Source organism: Sebastes umbrosus, chromosome 9 (assembly GCF_015220745.1).
Source record: "Sebastes umbrosus isolate fSebUmb1 chromosome 9, fSebUmb1.pri, whole genome shotgun sequence".
NCBI lineage: Eukaryota > Metazoa > Chordata > Actinopteri > Perciformes > Sebastidae > Sebastes > Sebastes umbrosus.
The window spans coordinates 215003-233069 of NC_051277.1; positions in this window are offsets into that span (position 1 = coordinate 215003).

Below are 18067 nucleotides of genomic sequence, written 5' to 3' on the forward strand. Positions count from 1 at the left end.
GGTGAGAGGGGGGATCAGGTGATGAGGAGCAGGTGTGCAGGTGAGCGTGGGGATCAGGTGATGAGGAGTGGCAGGAATGCACCGAGCAGACTGTTTTGTCTCCGAGGACATAAGAGTTGAACTTTTGACTAAAATGACCTCCGTTATGTTGATTTCTTTTGACGATGGGGAACTTGAGTTGTGCTTCAGGGAGAGAAGCTGTTTCTGTTTCTAGAACAAGGTTTGATTTCACAGAGCTTGAGAGAGAAGGCAGAGTATTTAGTTTCAGACCGAACGGTGAAATCAGTGAGTTAAATGACCTACAGCTGTTTTGTTGGTGTCTTGTGATCCCGGGAGGATCGGGAACTCTCTTGTGAACCCGGGAGGATCGGGAACTCTCTTGTGAACCCGGGAGGGTCGGGAACTCTCTTGTGAACCCAGGAGGGTCGGGAACTCTCTTGTGAACCCAGGAGGGTCGGGTACTCTGTGTGCATGACACAAAAATAAAGAAACATCAAATCAAAATAAAGAACATGTAATGACTCATCCACAGTTCTGTTTCAAACTTCAGTTATGATGTGAAAGAAAAATCATCATTTTAAAACATCTTGCAGTAAAAATCATCTTCTTCACCGCTTTCTTAAATATTCTCACCCAACACACTCAAGGTCTTCTTTCTAGCTTTGTCCAGGGCTTTCAGCCACACCTCACAGTCTTCCTCAACACGGAGAGCTAGATACGGTCCGGTTACGTCTTCGGGCCGATGATTTGAAAATATGAAACTTCAGCAAACTCTAGCTGCCGAGGAAGACCATGACATGCCGTCGGAAGCTCCATAATAAAGTCAGTAAGTGGACCTTGATTCAAGACTTTTTATCAAGGTCAAGACTGAACTTTAAAACTCAAAGAATCTTCCATAATCAAACGTAGTTTACTTGATTTGAGTGCAGTGATCTGCTTATTAACTGATTAACTGATTTCAGTTAAATACGCTCAGAATGAAAACGATAAATAAACAAAACAGCATTTTTCTGCTCACTTCATTTAAAAGAATAAATCCAGTTTGTTTAAAGACTCTCAGTAGTTGTGTTGTACACCGGAGCCGTCACTCACGCATTCATTTCAGAGTTTAGTGAAGTGACAAACTGTTGATTTTCTCTCCTATTCAGCGTCTGCTGCTCCAACTTCACTGATGAGTTGTGTGAAAGGAAGCGTTTACAATGCAGAGTGCTGATGTGGCATTGATTCTTTAAAGACCATCCATATCCATACGGGATGAAACAGCACTCAAGCATTTTCTCAGATATGGTCTCAGATATGGTCTATTGATAACAGAGTTTCAAAAGCATGCCAAACACAGCACAAGGACCCTCCACCGATATATTCTATATTCAAAGAACCCTGAACGGCTCCGCGCCCGCCGCTGAAAGAGACTCAACAAAGTGTGACAACCTCGCCGTCGTTAGTCACTCTCTCCCAAACACCGGCGTACTTTTCATCCTTCACTGGAGCCTCCTCTCACGAGCCTCCTCTCACGGACCTGCTCTCATGGAGCCTCCTCTCACTGGAACCTCCTCTCACGAGCCTCCTCTCACGGACCTGCTCTCATGGAGCCTCCTCTCACTGGAACCTCCTCTCACGAGCCTCCTCTCACTGGAGCTTCCTCTCACGAGCCTCCTCTCACGGGCCTCCTCTCACTGGAACCTCCTCTCACTGGAACCTCCTCTCACGAGCCTCCTCTCACTGGAACCTCCTCTCACTGGAACCTCCTCTCACGAGCCTCCTCTCACTGGAACCTCCTCTCACAGAGCCTCCTCTCACTGAGCCTCCTCTCACGAGCCTCCTCTCACGGAGCCTCCTCTCACTGAGCCTCCTCTCACTGAGCCTCCTCTCACTGAGCCTCCTCTCACGAGCCTCCTCTCACGGAGCCTCCTCTCACTGGAACCTCCTCTCACGAGCCTCCTCTCACTGGAGCCTCCTCTCACGGAGCCTCCTCTCACGAGCCTCCTCTCACTGAGCCTCCTCTCACTGAGCCTCCTCTCACGAGCCTCCTCTCACGGAGCCTCCTCTCACTGGAACCTCCTCTCACGAGCCTCCTCTCACTGGAGCCTCCTCTCACGGAGCCTCCTCTCACTGGAACCTCCTCTCACGAGCCTCCTCTCACTGGAGCCTCCTCTCACTGGAACCTCCTCTCACGAGCCTCCTCTCACTGGAGCCTCCTCTCACTGAGCCTCCTCTCACGGAGCCTCCTCTCACTGGAACCTCCTCTCACGAGCCTCCTCTCACTGGAGCCTCCTCTCACTGGAACCTCCTCTCACGAGCCTCCTCTCACTGGAGCCTCCTCTCACTGAGCCTCCTCTCACTGGAACCTCCTCTCACGAGCCTCCTCTCACTGGAGCCTCCTCTCACGGAGCCTCCTCTCACTGGAACCTCCTCTCACGAGCCTCCTCTCACTGGAACCTCCTCTCACGAGCCTCCTCTCACTGGAACCTCCTCTCACTGAGCCTCCTCTCACTGGAACCTCCTCTCACGAGTCTCCTCTCACTGAGCCTCCTCTCACTGAGCCTCCTCTCACGAGCCTCCTCTCACGGAGCCTCCTCTCACTGGAACCTCCTCTCACGAGCCTCCTCTCACTGGAGCCTCCTCTCACGGAGCCTCCTCTCACTGGAACCTCCTCTCACGAGCCTCCTCTCACTGGAACCTCCTCTCACTGAGCCTCCTCTCACTGGAACCTCCTCTCACGAGCCTCCTCTCACTGAGCCTCCTCTCATGAGCCTCCTCTCACGGAGCCTCCTCTCACGAGCCTCCTCTCACGGAGCCTCCTCTCACGGAGCCTCCTCTCACGGGCCTCCTCTCACGGAGCCTCCGGAGTTTTATGCAGAAATCATTAAATTGCGTTGGGAATGAAGGACTGTTGATGCATCAGAACACACCCAGAGAGCAGCAAGAAGAGCTGCGGATTCATTTTCAGATGTGACGGTGTGAAACTTCCCTTCTGGTTCTGAAGATGCACTCCGTTTCTTCTGGAGTGAACACCTGAATGTTCTACGAGGAGCTATATATATATGTATATATATATATATACATATATATAAACTGGAAAAACAAAGTTTGGAAACTTGTGTTTGGTGGATTATTTCTCTGTTGTATCAATGCTAATGGTCATTGTATTTTACATCGTTAGAAAGCCTGTTTATTGACCTTCATAATGATGTCACACTTGTAAGGATCATGCATTTGTGGCATGAGCAGCACAGCTGATTATGTGGGTAGCGGCCAAGAAAAATTTGCCAAAATGCTCCGTCAATGGTAAACAGTGTATTCTCCTGTTGGTGTTGACTCTTGTTGTGAGTTGTTTGGTGGATGATTGAACTCTCTATCAGTAACAAGGAACAAACAAGATATATTGATTGATTGAATCCACCGTCAGGAGCCTCAGTAGCGGTGGAAGATCCATACGCAGCCACAACAGCCTGGCACCTCCTCCTCATGCTGGTCACCAACCTGGTCACACGTTGCTGTGGGATGGCGTTCCATTCCTCAACCAGGATTGGTTGCAGGTCAGCCAGCGTGGTTGTGTTGGTCACTCTAACACGTACAGCACGCCCAAGCTGATCCCACATGTTGAATTGTGTTGAGGTGTGGACTCTTGGCAGGCCGTTCCATTCTCTCTCCTCCCACATTGTGGAGGTAGTCTGTGATAACCCTGGCTCTGTGGGGGGGGGGGCGTTGTTTCTTGGAGGATGAAGTTAGGTGCCAGATTGTGGAGATATGGGATCGCCACTGGCTGCAGAATCTCATCCTGATATCTCCCTGCATTGAGATGGCCTTCAATGATGACAAGCCTTGTTTTGCCAGTGAGGGAGATGCCCCCCCCCCCACACCATGACACTGCCCCCACCAAAAGCTGTTACTCCATCGGTTCAACAATCAGCATAGCGTTCTCCACGTCGTCTCCATACTTTGACCTGCCATCCAACTTTGGCAGACAGAACCTGGACTCATCACTGAACATGACATTCCCCCACATGTTCAGGTTCCATTGTCTGTGTTGGAGACACCAGCGCCAACGGGCCTGACGGTGAAGGGCAGTCATTGCAGGCTTCCTGGTAGCCTTATGAGAATACACTGTTTAGAGCATTTTGGCAAATTTTTCTTGGGGCGCTACCCACATAATCAGCTGTGCTGCTCATCCCACAAATGCATGATCCTTACAAGTTGGACATCGTTGTGAAGGTAAAGAAACATTAGCATTGTAACAACAGAGAAATAATCCACAAAAAACACAAGTTTCCGAACTTTGTTTTTCCAGTTTATATGTATATAAATGTCATATATATATGTCAAACACTTCAGCAGAGTCTGCAGGTTGAGAGATGGCCCTGGACATGATGTATCTTTGAAGCTCGTGGTGCGTCCGTGGAGCGTCCTGGCAAAGCGTCGCCACTGTAAAAGGATGAATGAGACGTCACGTCTTCATTGATTCTCACATCAGGGTTTATTTGGCAGAGGATCATTGTGTGATGTGAACGCCGCCTTGCTCTCCATGTCATTTAAAGAGCTCGCTCCCCACAGCAGCCTTTGATCCGGCTCTCCTCGAAGACAGCGGGACGCCGCCGCTCATCCTCCGACCGCCGCTCATCCTCCGACCGCAGCTCAGCAGACAGGACGCCAGCTACCTGTACGTCCGTCTGTCTCTGAGGTTGGATCCAGATCACCACATGTGGATCAGGACAGACCAGTTTATGGTTCTCTTCCGTCTCTTCATTACATTGATGAGAAAATACCACAAAATTACAAAAATTGTGATAATTACCATAATTATGACTCTAAAGTCAAAATACAAATGTAATACTTTGACTTAGCGTCTTCTACGACATGAATACATCATGTTACCACACAGAGAGTGGAGGTATTCACCTGGAACCAGGTAGGGAGTTAAATCCCAGTTCTTCTATCGGTTCTTGCAAACCAAAGATGCATGTGATGGAAAAAAGAGCTTTCAGAGTAAAAGCTAGTTCACACCATGCATGGATTTTAATCCATAATATTTCCACTGAAATTTATAAAATCTGATTTTGTGGGTTCTTATGAATGCTTGCAGGACCCTGAGGAACACTCGTGCTCCATTTCAGCGCATTTCTGCCCAACTGATGTCGTACAAATATGGCAGTCATTCTGCATAATAATGGAACAATGGGTTTTGGTTTTTGGGTAACGGACTCTCGAACAAACGGGCTATTGCTTCAGATTAACAATCTCAACACCCAGTAATGTACAACAGATGCTTCGACCTCAACGACCAAAGGAAGGACAATATCTGGGTGGAGATCGCCCAGCGGCTGGGATACGATGAAGGATAACAGTAGCGTAGCTGATATAAACACGCTAATGTTAAATATGTTGGTCACGGAACAGAGTTAGCCGTAACAGCTAACATGTTAGCGTTAGCATCAAATTAACAAGACTGGGTGACTCCAATATTTCCCTTTTCCTTTGTTGAAAAGCATTAAAAAGAAAAATATCTCAATCAGTGCAGGAGCTGAGAACTCACCAGATGTGAAGAAGAGTGTAGGACAACATCTCCATCGTTCCTGTGAGACATATGTGACCTGCTCCATCATTATGAGTCACATTGACCCCGAAACACATTTTGAGTTATCTGTCTGACTGTAAAGAGGAACATCTCAGCTTTATGGCAATACCAAGATTATCTTTCTACGACAAATATTCAATGAGATATGCTCTTTCAAAGTTCGACTGTCATGAAACATTACTTTTGAGAAAAAGGGCATTAAAGATAATAATTCATATTCAGCCATTTTTTGCATTGATTAAAACACATTTATTAAGACTCAAGTCTAAATGAACACAATATGTTTTGGTCAAAACTGACACCCAACATTTCATAATGTTCATCTTGATGTAGTTAATATCCATACATTTTATGGATATTAACTCTTCAGAAGTTGATCAAGATGTTTGTTTGGTGTCAGTTGCTGCAGTAAGAGATCATTAGATCTATAGTCAGTATCTGACCCCCCCGCTCTGAGCCGGTAGATCATCATTTGATCATCACATGATACTCAGTAGAGTAGTATTCTGATCATCCTGTAGTTGTATGTCATGTATTTATTCTCCTGGAGGGAACGTCCTTCAGCAGCCGACCGGAGGAACTAAATGTCGCCTCCCTCCAGGCTCGTCGGAGTGAATGTGCTGAGGTCTGACTTCCAACAGGTGCATTGTGGGTTTGATTGGACAGACAGGCAGGTTGTTATTGTTGCTGTGCAGTGAGAACACATCAAACCAGCAGAGTTACAACAGCCTGAGGGCATCGCATCGCGCCGGATGGACGAGTGAGCTGGAAACTTCTGGGTTTTGTTTTTGGCAGAAAGGGGGAGTGTTGGGGTGGGGGGGAGGATTGATTTGTGGAGAGTCAAAGGGCCGGCTTTCTCTCACAAATACTAAGAAGAACCTGCACTTCTGTTGTGGAACAATCTTTATATGTGGAGGCTGGTTTTAAGTCTGACTTCAGGTAAACAGAACCGTTCAGGTCGCCTCCTGACGGACTGATGATCAGCTGTTTGAGTGTTTCCTTCAGATAAACCTCAACGTGTTGATGACCATAAATGATGCAGCATAACTTCTGGTGTCTGTCAGGTCAGATGTTAGTTCTGGTGTCTGTCATGTCAGATGTTAGTTCTGGTGTCTGTCAGGTCAGATATTAGTTCTGGTGTCTGTCAGGTCAGATGTTAGTTCTGGTGTCTGTCAGGTCAGATATTAGTTCTGGTGTCTGTCAGGTCAGATGTTAGTTCTGGTGTCTGTGAGGTCAGATGTTAGTTCTGGTGTCTGTCAGGTCAGATATTAGTTCTGGTGTCTATGAGGTCTATTACTAGAAATACTGTTACTACAACAAAAAACACAAACACAACTCCTGCTACTACGAATACTACTCCTACTACTACTCCTGTTTCCTCTACAAACCAGGTCTTTAGTTTCATAATGAGATTACAGTAGTTAAACTACTGTGTGTACTCCTACTACTGCAGTACTACCAGTACTACCAGTACTACTGCAGTACTACCAGCACTACTACAGTACTACCAGCACTACTACAGTACTACCAGCACTACTGCAGTACTACCAGTACTACCAGTACTACTGCAGTACTACCAGTACTACTACAGTACTACCAGCACTACTACAGTACTACCAGCACTACTGCAGTGCTACCAGTACTACTGCAGTACTACCAGCACTACTACAGTACTACCAGCACTACTACAGTACTACCAGTACTACTGCAGTACTACCAGTACTACTACAGTACTACCAGCACTACTACAGTACTACCAGCACTACTACAGTACTACCAGCACTACTGCAGTACTACCAGCACTACTGCAGTACTACCAGCACTACTACAGTACTACCAGTACTACTGTAGTACTACAGTACTACCAGTACTACTGTAGTACTACCAGCACTACTATAGTACTACCAGCACTACTGCAGTACTACCAGCACTACTGCAGCACTACTGCAGTACTACCAGCACTACTGCAGTACTACCAGCACTACTGCAGTACTACCAGCACTACTGCAGCACTACTGCAGTACTACCAGCACTACTGCAGTACTACCAGCACTACTGCAGTAGCACTGCGATGGTTAGCAGTCGTCCTGTAGCAGTTACCCCTGCTACTGCAGTACTACCAGCAGTACTAGCAGTACTACTGCTAGTAGTACTGCAGTAGTACTGCAGTAGTACTGCGATGGTTAGCAGTGGTCCTTTAGCAGCAGCAGCAGACGTGTCGTCTAAACTCTCTCAGCTGGAGATTTGGGCTCTTGCTCGTCATTTCATCATTGGATGGTAAATTGTACCAGATGAGGAGAGCCGAGCATCCCGGGAGAAGTGGCCAGCGTTTTGCCAATCTGTTGCCGTGGTGACGGCTGCGATGGCTATGACTCCCTCTCTCTTTGTCTCCCCTCTCCTCCCTCTCCTCCCTCTCTCTGGGTGGGCGGTGTAGTTAATACTCATTATGTTCCTTACATTCATTACGTCGCTAGAAATGAGCTGTGTTTCTTCTTCTCCTCCGTGATGTTGGTGAAGGCCAGTCCCTCTTTCTCTCCAGCTGCCTCCACATCGGAGATTTCTCTCCTCCCTCGTCTCCCTCGTCTCCCTCGTCTCTCTCTCTCGCCTCTCTCGCCTCTCTCTCGTCTCTCTCTCTCCTCTCTCCTCTCTCGCCTCTCTCTCGTCTCTCTCTCCACCTCACTGATGGTTAGAGCTTAGAGTCTATTCACCAGAGATGAAGCAACAGCTTTCCACTGCCTCCACCCTCCCTCCATCCCTCCACCCCTCCATCCCTCCTCCCTCCATCCCTCCATCCCTCCACCCTCCCTCCACCCCTCCATCCCTCCATCCCTCCACCCTCCACCCCTCCATCCTCCTCTCTAAAGCCCACAGACACATTAATCCTTCGCTCAGGCTCAGTTTACAGACACAATAGGCCTCAAAGAATTGGACTTGAGATAATTGTGTTGCTATCCCATTTCATCTGGAATGGAATCGCGTGGCGCTCTCCACAAAGCTCCGGGTACCCCGCCTCGACACACACACACACACACACACACAGATGGAGTAGGTTTTGGCGAGTGCAGCGCTGTAATTATTTCCCCCTCTATTCATAATCATCATCATAAAAATTCACCACCACAGGCCCGATCCACACTCCTGGCCCCACCGTGTCTGCTTGATGTGTTGTCATGACGATATGGCGGCAATATGGTGCCTGCCCGGTGCCCGTGTTGTTGCGGGGGACTGTGGGTAATTAACGGCCGCGCCAATATGGCCGAACACCTGCTCTGGCGGGCGCCGGCGGTCATCTGGGTTGGCAACCCCCTCGACCTCTCGACAAACACCAGGAGGGAGGAAACGGTCGGGTGGAAACTCGTTAAAGTAGGAGGACGCTTGTGTTGGAAGTACGAGCAGGTGGAGACTGTCAGGTGGAGCGTCGGGGGAGGACAGATTGACGATTCCGATGCAGTCGACTCTGAATCCTCCATCAGTGGAGAGCAAAATACTGGGAGCTTTTAGGAAAGTCAATAGTGGAGAATTTCCCCTCAACGCTGAGACACTACACGGACAAAAGTATGTAGACGCCCGAGCAAGGCGGCCTTCGTCTGCTGCTGTAACAGCCTCCATGCTTTAAGAAGGCGTTCCTAGGTACAGGGACGTTCTCTCATTCAGCCACTAGAGCATTAACACTGATGTTGTTGATCAAATCTTCTGGCTCACAGTCGGCGTTTCAGTTCATCCCAAAGGGGCTGGATGGCTCTGTGCACGCCAGTCATGTTCTTCATCACCAAACTGGAAAACCTTTTCTTTGTGCTCGGGGACATCGTCGGGGACATCGTCGGGACATCGTCAGGACATCGTCGGGGACATCGTCATGTTTCAACAGGAATGACGTTTCAGTTCATCTCTGTGAACCTGCGGCCCGTTTCAACAGACTTCATTATGATTTTCAACATTAAACCGCCTGTATGCGACCCGTGAGCCCTGCAGACCAGACCAGAGGGTCTTCGATCAAACTGCCCAACAACATGGTCACAGTTATGCAACACGTTGACAGAATAGTATTATGTGTGGAGTATCGTATGGACCCAACACGTTCTCACTCCCAACTCGTCAACAACGGCAGCTTAGTCAGCGGCCCTACGCGTCAAACTGTGACTCTCCACGTACCCCTTCAGCGTACATTGTGCACGTGCAGGGCTGCCTCTAATGAGGAATTAAGACGTGAGTAAAGGTGGAAGTCATGTGACGTTGTATAAAGAGCGACTAAGTCTAGGACGGAGGTCGGGGGGGATGTATGGGCCGCTGTTCATGTCCTGTGTGAAACCAAACATGTTGACTTATTTTAACTTCCATGCATAACTCAAGTTAAGTAACAAACCTTCTTATTTGAACTCAAACAAGGATCTTTTCCTAAACCTAAACAAGTAGTTTTGTTGCCTAAACCTAACCAAGTTTGAATTCACAACGTTAACCATGAGCTGAAGTGTACTGGACTTCCATGCACAGTGAAACATGACGCTCCAACATGGCTCCAACCAGGCGTCTGTACGTGATGAAATGATGAGAACTAGTTGTTGGAACTTATATTATTTGATGTGTAAAGTTATTTATGCATTTGCATTGTGATATTTAAGTTAATTAACTAACCAGGTAACTAGTGGAACATTTATGATCTGTGTGTACAAGGTGGAAACCTCCGGTTCTGAGAAATGAACTTAAACCTGCATCCTGTCTAGCAGCCAGCAGGGGGCGACTCCTCTAGCAGCCAGCAGGGGGCGACTCCTCTACCGGCCAGCAGGGGGCGACTCCTCTAGCAGCCAGCAGGGGGCGACTCCTCTAGCAGCCAGCAGGGGGCGACTCCTCTAGCAGCCAGCAGGGGGCGACTCCTCTACCGGCCAGCAGGGGGCGACTCCTCTAGCAGTCAGCAGGGGGCGACTCCTCTAGCAGCCAGCAGGGGGCGACTCCTCTACCGGCCAGCAGGGGGCGACTCCTCTACCAGCCAGCAGGGGGCGACTCCTCTAGCAGCCAGCAGGGGGCGACTCCTCTAGCAGCCAGCAGGGGGCGACTCCTCTACCGGCCAGCAGGGGGCGACTCCTCTACCGGCCAGCAGGGGGCGACTCCTCTACCAGCCAGCAGGGGGCGACTCCTCTAGCAGCCAGCAGGGGGCGACTCCTCTAGCAGCTAGCAGGGGGCGACTCCTCTAGCAGCCAGCAGGGGGCGACTCCTCTACCAGCCAGCAGGGGGCGACTCCTCTAGCAGCCAGCAGGGGGCGACTCCTCTACCAGCCAGCAGGGGGCGACTCCTCTAGCAGCTAGCAGGGGGCGACTCCTCTAGCAGCCAGCAGGGGGCGACTCCTCTAGCAGCCAGCAGGGGGCGACTCCTCTACCAGCCAGCAGGGGGCGACTCCTCTACCAGCCAGCAGGGGGCGACTCCTCTAGCAGCTAGCAGGGGGCGACTCCTCTACCAGCCAGCAGGGGGCGACTCCTCTAGCAGCCAGCAGGGGGTGACTCCTCTACCAGCCAGCAGGGGGCGACTCCTCTACCAGCCAGCAGGGGGCGACTCCTCTGCTTCTATAGAAGTCTGATAGAAAATGAGCTTCTACTTTCATTCAGCTTTCATTCAGATTTACCTCCAACACCTGGAGCCGTACCGAGTGCCTGTTGCTCTTCTCTTGGTTTCTGTTGTTGAAATGCTTCTGCTGCTGGAAGAGAACTTCTTATACACACATTATTCCCTTTTGTATACAACTTCAGCAATTTGCTTCCTTTTTCTTTTCTCAATGACTTTCTAATCAATTTGTTTTCAATGTTGTTAGAATCTGTGAAAGCTCCGCCATCAACCAACACACATTGTTTGAATGTTGGTGGCTGGCTTTGGGGCCGTTTGAAAGAACAAGGTGCACTGGATGTTAGAGGTTTCTTTATTATTAGTTATACATCTTTACACTCGTGGTAATAAGTCAGGGAATTCATCTTTGTATCCCTCACAAAGTCTGACATGCTGTATTGTGGGATATATTATACATGTGTCAATAAAGCAGAAGTAAACTTTGAGTATTACTAGTTTAAGAAGTGAAGAGAAGTATCTGACGAACCGTACTGAACTTCTCAACACACACAGCTGTACATGCAGAGTTCTTCCTCGCTGCCTACGCGCTTCACCCTTTGTCCCGTTATCTTTTGTTCTGCGTTTGATCCGCTGATTACATAATTGCCATTGTATAATCGTCTTTTTATAAAACTGACCTGCATAATCGGGCCGCCTTAGACGCAGTCTCCGTCAGACGCGCTGAAGCAAACAGAAACATTATGTAACTGCTGTTTACGGGTCACTGAAGGTTTGTGGTGATCAGACTTTATTATTTACAGAACTAGAGACAGACAACACGGCGAGGACAATAAAGGACAGAAGTGAGACATGGTGAGACCTTTGTGGAACGTCACATCCGTCAGACCAAAGATCCGGGTCAGATCAACACTGAAGTGTCTTCATCAGCAGGTTTAAAGGTGAACTTCATGTTTCGGTTGAATTTGATTCAAGTATTTTGTTGTTGTGCAGATTTCAGACCAGTTGACATGTTTAATGTCCAATTCATTTTACAAACCTTAACTTAATGAGACGGTGGTTCTGATCAGCACCGCCTCTGTATTAACAGCCCGGTCTCACTAAGTGGGGGATGAATGACACGGTCATTTATACGTTGTTTTGCGTGCCGTAACAACGCTGGTGTTGCGTTTGGCGTGTCATTAGACGCCATGTAGTCGTTACTGGCTGCAATGTAAATGCATCCCGGTGAATACGCTGCGCTCAGAGCTGACGGAGAATAAACAGAGAGAGAAAGAGAGACAGATGATGGAGGGAGGGAGGGAGGTGGACGGGTCCAAAAAACACAGGGAGGGAGGAGGACGGGTCCAACAAACACAGGGAGGGAGGTGGACGGGTCCAACAAACACAGGGAGGGAGGTGGACAGGTCCAACAAACACAGGGAGGGATGAGGACGGGTCCAACAAACACAGGGAGGGAGGTGGACGGGTCCAAAAAACACAGGGAGGGAGGAGGACGGGTCCAACAAACACAGGGAGGGAGGTGGACGGGTCCAACAAACACAGGGAGGGAGGTGGACGGGTCCAACAAACACAGGGAGGGATGAGGACGGGTCCAACAAACACAGGACTTTAACCAGTAAACCGCCGTTCGTGTCCCGAAGTGCTGTTGAGTTATTTTGAAGTTACATTAGTGACGTTTCTTCAGTGACATGTTTTTCGTATGTTACCTTGTTTACTTTCATATTTTACGTTAGTTTACGTACTTATTTTAACCCTAACACGTGATGATTTTAACCCTAACACGTGATGATTTTAACCCTAAAACGTGATGATTTTAACCCTAACACATGATGATTTTAACCCTAACACGTGATGATTTTAACCCTAACACGTGATGATTTTAACCCTAACACGTGATGATTTTAACCCTAACACGTGATGATTTTAACCCTAACACATGATGATTTAAGCCTGACCCATGATGATTTTAACCCTAACACATGATGATTTTAACCCTAACACGTGATGATTTTAACCCTAACACATGATGATTTAAGCCTGACCCATGATGATTTTAACCCTAACTCATGATGATTTTAACCCTAACACATGATGATTTTAACCCTAACACATGATGATTTTAACCCTAACACATGATGATTTTAACCCTAACACCTGATGATTTTAACCCTAACTCATGATGATTTTAACCCTAACTCATGATGATTTTAACCCTAACACATGATGATTTTAACCCTAACACATGATGATTTTAACCCTAACTCATGATGATTTTAACCCTAACTCATGATGATTTTAACCCTAACACATGATGATTTTAACCCTAACACATGATGATTTTAACCCTAACACATGATGATTTTAACCCTAACCCGTGATGATTTTAACCCTAACACCTGATGATTTAAGCCTGACCCATGATGATTTTAACCCTAACTCATGATGATTTTAACCCTAACTCATGATGATTTTAACCCTAACACATGATGATTTTAACCCTAACCCGTGATGATTTTAACCCTAACACGTGATGATTTTAACCCTAACCCGTGATGATTTTAACCCTAACACATGATGATTTTAACCCTAACTCATGATGATTTTAACCCTAACGCATGATGATTTTAACCCTAACACATGATGATTTTAACCCTAACCCGTGATGATTTTAACCCTAACGCATGATGATTTTAACCCTAACACATGATGATTTTAACCCTAACTCATGATGATTTTAACCCTAACGCATGATGATTTTAACCCTAACACATGATGATTTTAACCCTAACCCGTGATGATTTTAACCCTAACGCATGATGATTTTAACCCTAACACATGATGATTTTAACCCTAACCCGTGATGATTTTAACCCTAACGCATGATGATTTTAACCCTAACACCTGATGATTTTTTTAAGAATATGTGTCATAATTATTAATTTTGTAATTTTTTCTTTTTAATGTATCTTCACAGGATTATCGGGCATCCTTCCCTTCTATCAGTCTGTAGTACCCGTATCTACAACTGGACTCTGTTGTTAAAGCGATGATGCATCTGATCCCGTCCAGATGTATGAAGCATCGCAGCATGAGGAGCGGCTCCGAGAGGAAACAATGAACACTATGAGGTTCTGATTTATTCAGACAGCAAAGCAACACGTTAAGCAGAGGTACAGATCTTCAACATGGATGAAATGAAATCATCAAGCAAACAAAGAAGAATATGATATATATATATATATATATATATATATATATTCTGTCAGTATGAGTGGGAAACTGACAGTAATGGCGTAAAGCTGAAAGGAACTCTGCAGTTTAGCAAAGCTAAAATATTCAACTTGGCTCTTTTTGTTACTAATTTCCATTAAATATTAATGATTTAAATCAATAAATAAATTGATTACAGGTCAGTGGGGGGGAATAAAGTATTTGTTCTGCTTTTCTGCAGAGGTGGGCATGCCTGATAAATACGAGCATTTACAGAAGTGGAGCTGAAACTTTGTCAGTGTTCAGGAGCAAAATAAATGAAAATGAATCCTCCTAGTTTCAGAGTTAATTATCAGCATCGTTCCTTTCTAAATGCTTTACGTCTTTTCCTCTTTCTTCTGTTTCTGTTTCTGTTTCTGTCTCTGTGTGTTCCCTCTCCAGTGTGTCCCAGCCCTGCGTGTCCCCCTCCGTCCTGTAGGGGTCACTGTGGCTCTTCGTCAGCGCCGGCCCCCGTCGGTGAGGCTGCAGCCCCCGTAGTGAAACGCCTCCCAGGCATCATTTTCTTGGTCAAAGTATAAAATGTTTTTTGTGCATAATGGAAGCTGGAGAATATTAACGGGGCAAATATCTGATTTCATGCAAAAGAAAATATCTGATGTACAGAGAGGAATATTAAACATGTCTCCTGGTATTGTAGTTTTTAGGGCGACTTGGTGCTAAACAAAAAGAGCTTTTCACTCTCACAGGGGAGGAGAGGAAGACGGAGGGGGGGCAGGTAGAGGAGCAGCTTCTCTCTCTTCAACATGTTCAACTACAGCAGCACAGAACAGCTCTGAGTACGGAGTTAAAGGGCCAGTTCACCAAATCACCAACACAACAAGGAGCCAGTAAGGAGCCCTGCACATATCAGCTCAGTTATACCATAACTCAGTTATACAAGCTGAAAGTGGAGACTCTATACTAGAGACGCTATACTAATATACTAGTATACTAATATACTAGTACACTAGTATATTAGTATATTAGTATACTAATACGATGGCGCTCTGCTGAACTGGTGTTTTCTGTCTTTGGAAGTCTCAGCTGTGGATTTCTCACATAAGAAATTAAGTGCAAATGAGGTACTTCTCTAAGTTGTGAATGTTGCTATAACCACCGTACATAATTACTGTCAGAGTTTTTAAATACTGACATATTTGTGCAGGAGATCAACACCAATCAGGACCTCCCTCGTCCAGTAGCGTAGATATATTTAATATATAATATAATATATATAATATATAATAGACGGTGCAACTGGTGCAGCAGCAAAGGGGCCCAAAAATCACCTTCCTACATCGGGTCCTAACAGCAAGCAACGTCCGATGTTATCGTCTCTGTCCACACTGAATCCGTTACCGTGCTCTTCTGTTACGTTATGTTATGGCCACCTATCAGCCTATCAGCCTATCAGCTGCAAGCTCAAGACACGTGACCACTTATCTTCCTATGTTTGTTCTTTTTAAACATAAAACATGTTTTATATTGATATTTAAAAAATGACGGCGTGTGATACCGACAACCGCCGCCCCTCTGCGTGTGATACCGCCGACCGGCGCCCCTCTGCGTGTGATACCGCCGACCGGCGCCCCTCTGCGTGTGATACCGCCGACCGGCGCCCCTCTGCGTGTGATACCGCCGACCGGCGCCCCTCTGCGTGTGATACCGGCGCCCCTCTGCGTGTGATACCGCCGACCGCCGCCCCTCTGCGTGTGATACCGCCGACCGGCGCCCCTCTGCGTGTGATACCGGCGCCCCTCGGCGTGTGATACCGCCGACCGGCGCCCCTCTGCGTGTGATACCGCCGACCGGCGCCCCTCTGCGTGTGATACCGGCGCCCCTCGGCGTGTGATACCGCCGACCGGCGCCCCTCTGCGTGTGATACCGGCGCCCCTCGGCGTGTGATACCGCTGACCGGCGCCCCTCTGCGTGTGATACCGGCGCCCCTCTGCGTGTGATACCGGCGCCCCTCGGCGTGTGATACCGCTGACCGGCGCCCCTCTGCGTGTGATACCGGCGCCCCTCTGCGTGTGATACCGGTGCCCCTCGGCGTGTGATACCGCTGACCGGCGCCCCTCTGCGTGTGATACCGGCGCCCCTCGGCGTGTGATACCGCTGACCGGCGCCCCTCTGCGTGTGATACCGGCGCCCCTCTGCGTGTGATACCGGTGCCCCTCGGCGTGTGATACCGCTGACCGGCGCCCCTCTGCGTGTGATACCGGCGCCCCTCGGCGTGTGATACCGCTGACCGGCGCCCCTCTGCGTGTGATACCGGCGCCCCTCTGCGTGTGATACCGGCGCCCCTCGGCGTGTGATACCGCTGACCGGCGCCCCTCGGTGTGTGATACCGCCGACCGGCGCCCCTCTGCGTGTGATACCGCCACCCTTTAGCGTCTGTATGAGACGCCCCGGGCTTTCAACTAAGTACAATATTAACGACGGAGTACAGAGACAAGTTATTGTAACTTTCTGCCTTTTAGCAGAAAATATCCTATATTTATTTTATATTTCTGTTTCCCATGTCAGAGCTGACTTCTGATTTCTTCTTGTTCAGCACAAACTCACCAACGAGTGAATCTTCTGGAAATCAGAAGCACGTCGTCACATCGCCGCTCTGAGGCTCCGAACACAAAACACAGAAACAAAACTCATTCAGAACATAAACCCAGAGAGACAAAACAGAACAAGAGCCTTTGTTTCCCCGTTGTACCAGCAAAGAGCTGCTGCGGTTTAGGTTCATTATATACAAACAGTAGATATAGATATCTGTATATATATCTATATATATCTATATGTATATGACTACTGAAACGCTCTCCTCACATATTAACATGCAGCTCAGATCCTCCGACCTGTTCCCGATGACCACTCACGTCTCTAGTTTAATGCTGTACACACAGTCTTAATGTACAACAGCCCATAATAAGCATTAGTGCTAATGAGGAGAACAACATTAGAACATTAAAACATTAAAACACGGCGTCAGCGTCCTGCGGATCAAAGAGAGCGAGAGCAGGAAAACACCAAATGAGAGATAATTATGGATTCACAAATCATGTCTCTCGTCTGATGAAGCAAAAACACACACACGCGCACTCACACACACGCACACACACACACACACACACACACATCTTCCTCTGCAGGCTGTGTGTGTGTGTGTGTGTGTTCTCTTGTTTTGAGGTGTATTCTTCAGAAGAGAGAAGTTCCACAGCAGCATGTGACTCACGCTGATATATACAACCGTGTTATACTCATTCCCTATATGAGGAATATGTAGGATATGAAGGATATGAAGGATATGAAGGATATGGAGGACATGGAGGCAGTTGTCAAACATTAATGAGACTGTTCAGACTAAATGCAGACACTGATTATCTATTTATTCTTTTAAGTGTCTGCCTCCAGCGTCTTGAGGTCAATCGACACCGCGGGGTTATTATAGTGATACGTCTCCTCTTCCATTTATAAATATGGATCAGACATCACCGACTCCCAGAGACCTGCGTTGTTTAACTCTGCATGTCTATATTACAATAATATATATATATATATATATATTCACCCTTCTTCTGCTCAGTGAAGCAGAACCGTTCAGATGAACACGTGAGAGAAGTCTCTGTAGGGATGGTTTCCACTGGGAGCTCACAGAGCTGGATGGTGGATGGTATACGATGGTATACGATGGTA